Source organism: Ochotona curzoniae, unplaced genomic scaffold (assembly GCF_017591425.1).
Source record: "Ochotona curzoniae isolate NIBS_2020 unplaced genomic scaffold, NIBS_Ocur_1.0 contig_2688, whole genome shotgun sequence".
Lineage (NCBI taxonomy): Eukaryota > Metazoa > Chordata > Mammalia > Lagomorpha > Ochotonidae > Ochotona > Ochotona curzoniae.
This window is the reverse complement of record NW_024465553.1, coordinates 29,208,139-29,218,168: the sequence shown is the minus strand read 5'-3', so window position 1 is coordinate 29,218,168 and position 10,030 is coordinate 29,208,139. Positions and strand designations below refer to the sequence as shown.

The following is a 10,030-nucleotide window of genomic DNA, read 5'->3' as shown; positions in this document are numbered from 1 at the left end:
CGTTATCCTGTGCTGTTGTCCTCAGCCCCATCACCTCCATCCCGGTTCCTCCATATTGGCAGTTGAGCTTCAATGATGCCATTGTTTCTCTTAGTCTTTTTCCCTTTCCATGGGAGGCACTGTATAGCTGTTTATAGGAAAAGGCCTTGGGCCTGGTGCGGTAACCTTGCACGTGCACGGATACTATATGGACATGAGTTCTAATCCCAGAGGCCCTGTTTCCCATCCATCTGCTTGCTTGTGGCCTGGTATAGCAGTAGAGGATGGTGCACAAAACTTTGGGACCCTACACCCATGTGGGAGACCTGAAAGAAGCTCCTGGCTTCAATTTGGCTCAACTGTGTTCATTGCAGACACTTGTGGAGTGAATAAGCAGATGGAGGCTCTTTCTCACTGCATGCCCTTATCTCTAATTTTTTTCAAAGAAAAATAACTAAATCTTTGTTAAAAAAAAAAAAAAGAAATGAAGGAACTGCTTGAGAATGGGAAGAGCATTTCCTCATGACACTTTGAGAATAGGGTGCAGTATACATATTCCCCATTTCCTAGATGGGAACAGTAGCTTTCTTAATAATAACTCAGAAATATGTATTGAATAATGAGTGCTTGGAAGCATATTGATCATTAAGAATTAGGCACTGTGCTATTTTTTTGTATTGTTTCACTTAGCACATCTGTCCTGAGATAGGTATGACACATGAGGCTCAGAGGTCAAGTTCCCAATGCAAACATGTGCCTGTTGTGGAACTCCACCCTAGCCTTGATGATCCCATAGGCTCTCAGTCTCTACCATGCACTGCCCAAGCAGACCCTCAGCATCAGCAGGTGCCTTCCACTTCATTTCTAGTGAAATGCCAATTTTATGTGTGGGGATGCTCTAGAATGGATTAGACAGCCTTTAAGAAGAATAAAACAATGTAAAGAGTCCTTGGTACTGAGACAATTCCAGCCAGGTGTTCAGTCTTCCAGGTCATGACAGGGCTGGGCTTAGAAGAAACAGTGCAGGCTCCGGCACAGTAGCATTGCACTTAAAGTCCTCACATTGCAATTGCCAGGATGCCTCATGGGCCACCTGTTCATATCCCAGTGGGTGGCTGTCAGGGAGTTGGCTTGCTGACAAAGTCACCTTGTGATTGCAGAACCACGATAGAGATAAGGTTGGGTAGGGAACCGAGGAGGGTGATGCAGGGGCTGCTATGTTGGAGGCAGGGGCAGAGCAGGCTGCTCCGTGTGTCTTCACAGGAAGCCAGCAAACCTGTGCTCCCTGTCTGTGTTTCTCTGCTTCTCGAGGACTTAGACATTAAAGAGCTTTATATATATATATATAAATATATAAAATATAAATATATTTATTATATATATTATATTTATATTTATTATATTTATATATATTTATATATAAAATATATAAATATAAATATATATAAATATATATATATATATATACAGCAATTCAGGACTGTTGAACTATCAGAACCTCTTGAAAATTTAATTGCATTGTAAATTTCTATTTTTCTTCCCTTCGTTGATTTTTTACTGTGGCTTTTTATTTAAGGCGATGTATAATTACTATGTAATGCAGACTATCATATCCAAATGTGAGGATACAATACAGTATTCATCTCTATTTCCAACCAAAAATGGATTACCAAATAAACTGTTACCTATATCGTGACAATAGGATGCTGGGCAATAGGATGTGTGGGAGACCCGGAAGAGGCTTCGGATCGGCATAACATCAACCGTTGCGCTCACTTGGGGAGTGAATCATCGGACAGAAGATCTTCCTCTCTGTCTCTCCTCTCTGTATATCCGCCTTTCCAATAAAAATAAAAATAAATCTTAAAAAAAAAAAGAACTATACTATAGTAATAATATAGGGAACTCTGTAGGAGGGGAGGTGAATTTGTTGGGATAAGAGAAATCACAGGGCCTGTGGTATTATAAAATCATAATAGTAAAAATGAAAAAGGGAAAGATCGCACAGTTGTTCTATTGAAAAATAAAATTATTTTTATTAGGCAGATTTACAGAGTGAAAGAGAGACAAAGAAAGGGCTTCCTTCCACTGGTTTACTTCCCCAATGACCACAACAGCTGGAACTAAGCTGAGCTGAATTCAGGAGCCAGGAGTTTGCTCATGTCTCCCACGTGGCCTTGGGCCACCCTCCACTGCTTTCCTAGACCGTAACCAGGGATCTGGATGGGTGGCGGAGCAGCCAGCACAAAAATGCTCACCCATATGGCATGCCGGTACTTGCAGGGTGATGCTTACCCAATTGCATCATCACACTGGCACCGCTGCAGGTTCTTTTGATCTGACATTATGGACAAAGCAAAACCAGGGACCAAGAAGAGATAAATGGTTACAGGAGTTAGGGTTTCACTGCAGTACAGGCAATATTTTTGGGGTGGTACAATATGTGAATTTATATATGTGTCTGGAATCAGGGGAGCACACATCAAAGAGATTACTTCATTGTATATCACTGTAACAATAGTGTAAATATAGAACAAATTGTAAAAACCAGGGGGAAAAAGGCCAGTCCTTTGAAAGGCTGGGTTGCTATTGCCATGGAACAGCCCAGCTTTTACAGATACAGTTCTTGCAAGTAATGTTTATACCAGCCTAACAAATCTATTCGTCAGAAAGCTCTTGCCACACTGCAGGCCTGATGGGTGGAGGAAATGCTCCTTCAGCAGGTGGGAAAGGTGGCTAGTGAGGAACTCAAGGCACTGACTCCACGCGTGAGGTCGGCGTGTAGTTAGCACCACCTGCTGACCGTAGGAAGAACAGCGGATGTGCTGGAATATTAAACACACTCCAAATCCGAGCACAGGTCTTCCTTTCTGCTTTCATTCTTTTCACCTTCCCTAAATCCTCCCACACACCGATTTCCCCCACATTATCACACTAGTACAGTTCTTCAGAAACAGTCATAAGTCCATCATGCTGGTATTTAATTGTATCCTGACACTGTAGCAAGGAGAACGGCAGAATAGTTTTGCAGAAGCACAGGTGATCTGAACACAGGTGCCTGATCTTTAGGCACAAGGATAGTAAGGAACATGAACTTGGTGAGCATTCCCTAGAGGCTGGGATTAAGAAGGTTGAGATTTTCTTTCTTTCTTTCTTCCTTTCTTCTTTCTTTCTTTCTTTCTTTCTTCTTTCTTTCTTTCTTCTTTCTTTCTTTCTTTCTTTCTTTCTTTCTTTCTTTCTTTCTTTCTTTCTTTCTTTCTTTCTTTCTTTCTTTCTTTCTTTCTTTCTTTCTTTCTTTCTTTCTTTCTTTCTTTCTTTCTCTCTCTTTCTTTCTTTTACACAAAGGCATTTAGTTTATTCTCGCACCACAGATACTGTCTCGCGGTTCACACTTCCCAGCGCCCCTCCTCCTCACAGTAGTTTATGTGCAATCTCACAAGCCCGAGGGAAATCGGGGAGGGCCTTGGCACTTCACGTGGGGGGCAGAGGCAGGGCGCGGTGGGGCTCCCCATCAAAGGGGCAGGGAGGGATGGGGTGGAGGGGCCCCACAGTCTTTGAGTATTATTCCCCTCAATAATTTTTAATGTCCGTGAATGATTCTTTTCCTGCAATCCTTCCTGTCTGCCCGGGGTGGGGGAGGGACATGGGGGGGCATGCAGGGGCAGGGTAGGGAGGAAGGCAGTGGGCCGTGCCGAGGGCGGGGTACACAGGGGCGGCCCCTGGGCTAAGGCACAACCCTGTCTTTGGCTCTTCTGATGGGGAGTTTTCCCCCTGCCTCTCCCTGCCCAGCCCCGCTGCCCTTCCCCTCATCCTCCCCCCTCACATCACTGGGAGTTCTGGAAGCCTGGGATGGGGGGCAACTCCTGGGGTCCCTGAACAGATGGGCTCTGCCACAAGGCCCAGCGCAGCAGGAGCTTCGGGAGGCACAGCAGGAAGCCCCCCACTCCAGGAAAAGTGGGGAGGGAGAAGAACCCCTGGTCCTGGACAGCTGGTCACACTCCCTGCCCCCATGTGCAGGCTCCAAGAGGAAGGGCATGCCTGGGAACCCCCACTGCCCCCGAGCGCTGCGCGGGCCACCTCCCCAGGCCCCAGCTGCGTGCCAAGTGACCAGGATATTGTGTTTTGGGATTGGTGCTGGGGTGGAGGTGGGGAGGGCCGGGCAGGAGACTAAGGTGCTTGTGCTTCAGCGGGAAGGGGGTCCCCTCCCCCAGACACACACACACACTTGGGCTGCCTGGGGGCGAAAGTGCTGGGCTGGAGGCCTGGGAGAGCGCAGTGCTAAGGACCCCAAGCTGGGCTGCCGTGCCAACCCTCGCAAGGGGAAGCAGGTATTGGGAGGGGCCCCTAGCTGGCTGATGGTTCTGTGCAGGGTGCGCCCGCACCCCCCACCAAACCCCTTGCCTGGGAAGCCTGGCTGCTGGTAGGCAGAGGGCAGGGGGGCGGTGCAGAGGCTAGAGGAAAGAGAGGAATGGGAGGAAGAAATTTCCATGTTCATAGATACACACACACACACACCCCAACACACACACACACACACACACACTTGCCCTGGGTAAGAAAAAGGAATGGTGAGAGAGAGGAAAAAAACTGCCCGCAACCGCTAAGAGCACAAGTTCCGCTCCGGCCACAAACCCGGAATCCCGGCTCACCCAATGGCCTAAGCCAGCCATCTCCCCTAAGACAGAGCTGTGTGACTTGCGGAGGGGGAGACAGGAGGGGTGAGGGTCAGACCCCCACCCCGGGAGCCGTGCAGAAACACGCACACACACCCCAACACCCACACAGGCTTTCAGCCTGCCCCTCCCATCCCCTCATCCTGCCTTTCACAGCCTCCCAGAACATGGAGTGGAGAGAGGTGGGGGGCAGAAGACACCATCCCCTTGGTTTGAAAAATAAAAGGAAATCTTATACTTGAGTATTTCGCTCACTAAAAAAAAAAGTCTTAAAAATATGTACATGGGTGGAGCTCAGGGGGGCCCTTCCCCGGTGTACTCAGGGCGGGTGGGTGGTGGGGGCAGGGCAGGGGCAGGATGGAGCATGGAAGGGGAGGGCAGTAACCCCCTCAAGCCTGCTCCCCCTAGGTTCCAACCCTGGTCCAGCTGCCTCTGGTACCTTCATTTGTTTGGAAAGAAAGAAGAAAAAGCGTGCACGCACTCGGGCACACACACACACACCACACGCCCAGATCCAGAGACCCTCCGTGTGTCCTGGCCCCTCCTGTCACCTAGGATCGCCCTCCCCCAGGCTCCAGGAGGACCAAGAGAGTGTGTGTGTGAGGCTGAGTGGAGGTGAGGGGGGTGAAGGCCAGGGAAGGTGCTGGCCCTGCCATCCCCATGCAGCCACCCTAGGTTGCAGGTTCCGCAGCCTCACCGCCCACCCAGCTCCTGCGGTGCAGGCACTCAGAGGGAGTCAGGAAAGCCCCTTTGGAGCCATGGACGCACTCGGGGACAGGAGGTGAGCAGGCTGGCAGGGGAGAGGGTCCTGAGACCCTCCGGACCCCCTCCTCTGCCCACTGCCAGTCCTCAGGAGCTGGCTATAGAGAGGGGTCAGGCCCTGACAGGTGAGGGGGGGAGCCGATGGTGGGGGTGAGGATAGGGGTGCAGTGTTATAGGTCACTCCGCACTTGGCCCTGCCCCACCCTGCTCACTCTGGGGAAAGGGGGGGAACCCAGGGAGAGGGGGGACAAACAGTAGCTTGTGACCAAGATTGTGTGTGTGTGTGTGTGAGAGAGAGAGAGAGAGAGAGAGAGAGAGAGAGACGGGACTGGGTGGGGGGAGGAGTGTGGTCCCGCACCCCCCTTGCCCAGGACGGGTCACTGGAGGGCCTCGGCCGAGGGGCCCACCGCACTCTCCTGGCTGGCCGGCTTGAAGCCGTGCTGCTCGCCCATCATGTCGGGTTCGATCTTGCCCGTGTCACTGTTGAAGGCAGTGTAGGCGTCGCCCTCAGCTGTGAGCAGCTTCAGCTTGGGGAGCCAGCAATCCTGCACCCCACGGCAATCATTGGTGCACACGTCGGCCGTGACAGCGTTCATTTTGCTCTCCTTGAAGTTGGGGGAGAAGTTCTGGCAGTCGTACTTGACACGTGTAGGACAGGGCTGTCCAGTGGTTTGCAGCTGGGGTCGTTGCTGGAGGAACGGATACCCGTGCCGCAGCTGTTGGCCAATATGTTCCGGTGGAAGAAGGCGGCCAGGAGCCATTGCAGCAATACCTTGTGCCACATTCCCACGCTCACATGGCAGTTCCTGAGCTGCGCCCTCGTTGATGTACATGTTGGTACCTGTCACCAGCTCCAGCTTCTCCAAGGAGTTGCCCTCGTCGTAGAGCTTGGGGTGGCAGCGGTTGCCGATCTGATTGATGAGTTCGGTGGGGAACCATGTCAGGACTCTGGAGTCACGGGTTCGGGCAGGGCCTCCACCTTCTTGGCTACCAGGAGAGGCAGAGTGGCATGTGTGTGCAGGGGCGCCAGGGAGGCCGGGCGGTGCGTGCAAGGGGGCCGGCGCCTCACCTGCTGGACCCAATTTCATCATGCTGCACGTGGTGTACATGTTGCAGATCTGGCGGTATTGCTCGTCCGAGCCCTCCTCCCCACCCTCATCCTTCTCGTTGTGGTAGGAACCGGGGCTGTCACTGGAGTAGGCGCTGGAGGTGCCCCGACTGGTCCGCTCCAACATGCTGGGCCCGCTCGCCATGCCCCCGGCAGCTGTCACTGCTGCTGCCACCGCTCCGCTGGCCAGCTGCTCAGCTCTCACCACCCGGCCACGGCCGCCCCAGCGGGCTGGGCTGCCGCCACTACCAGCGCCTGCTGCGGCTGCCAGTTGGCAGCCAGGACCGGCATGGAGAACTTGGCCATCTTGCAGCTGCCACTGCCACTCCCAAGCGCCTTGGGGCCACCGTCCCACAGGCGCTTGGCCACCGGTGTGCACTGCACTGAGTCCTGCTGCTCCGTCATGACCCGGGACACGAGGGGCAGCCGCGTGCTGCAGGGCGGCCAGCCGGATGTCTCTGCCACGGGGCCCTGGGGCTCGGACAAGGGCGCCTCCTCAGCGGGCAGACCCTGCGAGTCGCAGCTAGGTGAGCTGAGGTTGAGGAAGAACTCGGTGCCTTTTTCCCATGATCTGCAGGAAGCCGGCCGTGTGCACGAACAGGAACTGGTTGCCCACGTTCATGTTCAGGCAGCTTGTGTAGCAGAAGCTCAGAATCTGCTGGAAGGACTGCGGCTGCAAGAAGGCCGGCAGCTCCACCATGGCACAGCGGCTGCTGTTGAACAGGTCCGGGAAGTAGGAGCTGCTAGCCGCCAGCACAGCATGGTGAGCCTTGAAGGCGTGCCCCTTGACCACGACCCACACGGCACAGTTCAGGCCCTGCAGCCGCTGCTCGTTGGGGCACTCGTTCGGGATCTCCATCTGCAGGATCTGTGCCATGGCGAAGGCTGCACCCTGGCCGTGTTCCACAGTGGCGGCTGAGGCCCGGCCTGGGCCCGCGGCACGCCCTGGTTGAGATTTTGTAAGACCGCAGTTACTTTCTGCAATCATTTTGAACAGGAATGGACTTAAGAGAAAGCTTTCACTGCAAACTTGCCCTGACTGAAAGCCCAGTGTTAGAACAGTAAGCATTGGGGCCTGGCGCGGTGGCCTAGGAGCTAAAGTCTTCATCTTGAATGTCCCATACGGTCGCTGGTTCTTATCCCAGCAGCTGCACTTCCATTCAGTTCCCTGCTTGTGGTCTTGGAAAGCAATGGAGGATGGCCCAAAACCATGGGACCCTGCACCCACGTGGGACCTTGAAGAAGTTCCTGGCTCCTCGCCTCAGATTGGCACAGCACCAGCCATTGCGGTCACTTGGGGAGTGAATCAGCAGAGGGAACATCTTCGTCTCCGTCTCTCCTCCTCTCTCTGTATCTGACTTTGCAATAAAAATAAATAAATCTGTAAGAAAAATAGTAAGCATGATGTAAGAAGAATCTACCTGCCATGTCCCTATTTATCCTGACAGCAGCTAAACTTCCTTTCAAAAGGGAAACATAGGAACTGGCACAATGACTAATCAGCCTAAACCCTCCTCACTTGTGGGTGAGTGCTGGCATCCCATATGGGCACCAGTTGGATTCCCGGCTGCTCCGTGTCTGATTCAGCAACCTGCTAATGGCCTGAGACATCAGTGGAGGATGACCTGAGGCTTTAGGCCCCTGTGCCCAACTGAGAACCTGTAGGAAGCTCCTGGCTCCCAGGTTTGCACTGGTTCAATTTGGCTCATTGTGGCCATTTGGGGAGTGAACCAGCAGATGAAAGATCTTTCTCTTTGCCCTTTCTTGCTACAGATCTGACTTTCCAATAAAAATAAATAAATCTGAAAAAATACTAACGTAGCAAACCACAATGGAAACAGGCTTTAAAACTTAATACTTTGAGGTTTTTTTTTTCTTCCCCTTTGAAAATTGTCTGTTATTCATGAACTTTTAATAGAAAATATGTTTCATCAAAAACACTTATCATTCCTCTACTATTCAAAGAACTCTGTCTTTCACACACATACACATAAGAAAAAAAAAACAAGAAGAAGACTTTCTTGGGATTTAATTCTGTGAAGGGCAGATTTACAGTTTGGTCAGGGGATGGTAGAAAGAAATCTATCCATGGATTCACTCCCCAGATGGCTGCAACACCTGGAGCTGAGCTGGTGCAAAGATGGAAGCCAGGAGCTTTTGCCATGTCTCCCCCATGGGTACAAGACCCAAATGGTGGAAGTACCCTTCCATCTCTCTCTCTCACATGTGAGATCCAGTGTGGGTACAATCCCAGTAGGGAGAATGAAGGGGACTCCACTGCTCGGCCACTGCTCCGCTGGAGAGCATGAAAACCGAAACCAGTGGCAGATGAGTTGAGGCAGGGCTGCAACACCTATTGGCCTGTATGCTGGGTTAAGGTGAGAACCAGGCTGAGCTAGCTGACGTATCCACTGGTAACTGTATGAGCAAAAGTAAGTGTAGGCTGGTCATATTTTGGCATGGCACCAGCTGGCAAATTTTGGGAATGGGGGTAAGTCTTGTCAAGCTAGACTGCAGAACCACATGGAATGTGCAAGATTGGGGACTGAGATTTGCCCCAGTAAGGAAACTATGGGACCTCTGATGGGCTGCATCTCCCACTAGTGAACATGAGTATCATGAGTGGGGAGTGGACGTGGCTAGACAGTGGTGGGAACTGTCGGCATGAGTGTGGCCTGGATAATGTGTCAGTTTGGTTGAGCTGGATTCCAACATACACTGGTATGAACAAGAGTTGAGTGGGATGTAGGACAGACTGGACCAGTCTAATGGACATAACAGCACGCCCAGGAAACAGTGCTGGGGGCAGGCATAATGGAGGTTATGGGCCATCACTGCAACTAGGCTGTAGTTTCCATTGGTGTGCGTGAGGGACCAGTGTTGGTGGACAGCATTGTGACCATGGAGTGTATGTATCAGGTTTGGGCCTTCTCAGTGGCTAAGATGGAGCAATGGACAGCATCATCAGATGCTCATGGAGGATATGGCAGTTTCTTAAGGTCTTCAGGGGACATCTGGTACCATAGCAGAGGAAGGAGGACAGAACATATTGGGTAACTACCATAATCAAACATTTACAGCAAATATCAGAGCAGTGAGGATTCTCAGATGAACTATGTCAGCCAATGGACCTTGAAAGGAATTCCTCATCACTGAATTGGTGAGATCAACAGCACTTCAGAACCATCAAAACCACGTCAGCAGAACTGTCGGAGCATCTTCACCCTGGGGACCCTGGGATAACATTGTGTGGCCCTTCTCCATCCCTGGGTACTGATGTGGTTGTGATGTTGGGTGTGGCTGCTGTCTTCTCTCCACCCTTCCCCTAGATACAAGAGAAAGAAAAGGACAATTTGGAAACAATGGTCATATACATTTTTGTCCAACCCTTGACCCTTCCCACCCTAATGGTTGGTCCACATGACCATTCTCCCTTTTTAACTGTGTATACATCATCAAAAATAAAATTGAAACAATTTCCTAGGTACACTCTCCCTCCTATGTTTCC

The 10,030-nt window shown here is 51.4% G+C and overlaps 1 pseudogene; it reads right to left on the bottom strand.

Moving 5' to 3' along the window:
- Window positions 1-5,791: 5,791 nt before the first annotated feature.
- LOC121153180 lies at window positions 5,792-7,399 on the bottom strand (annotated as a pseudogene).
- Window positions 7,400-10,030: the final 2,631 nt, after the last annotated feature.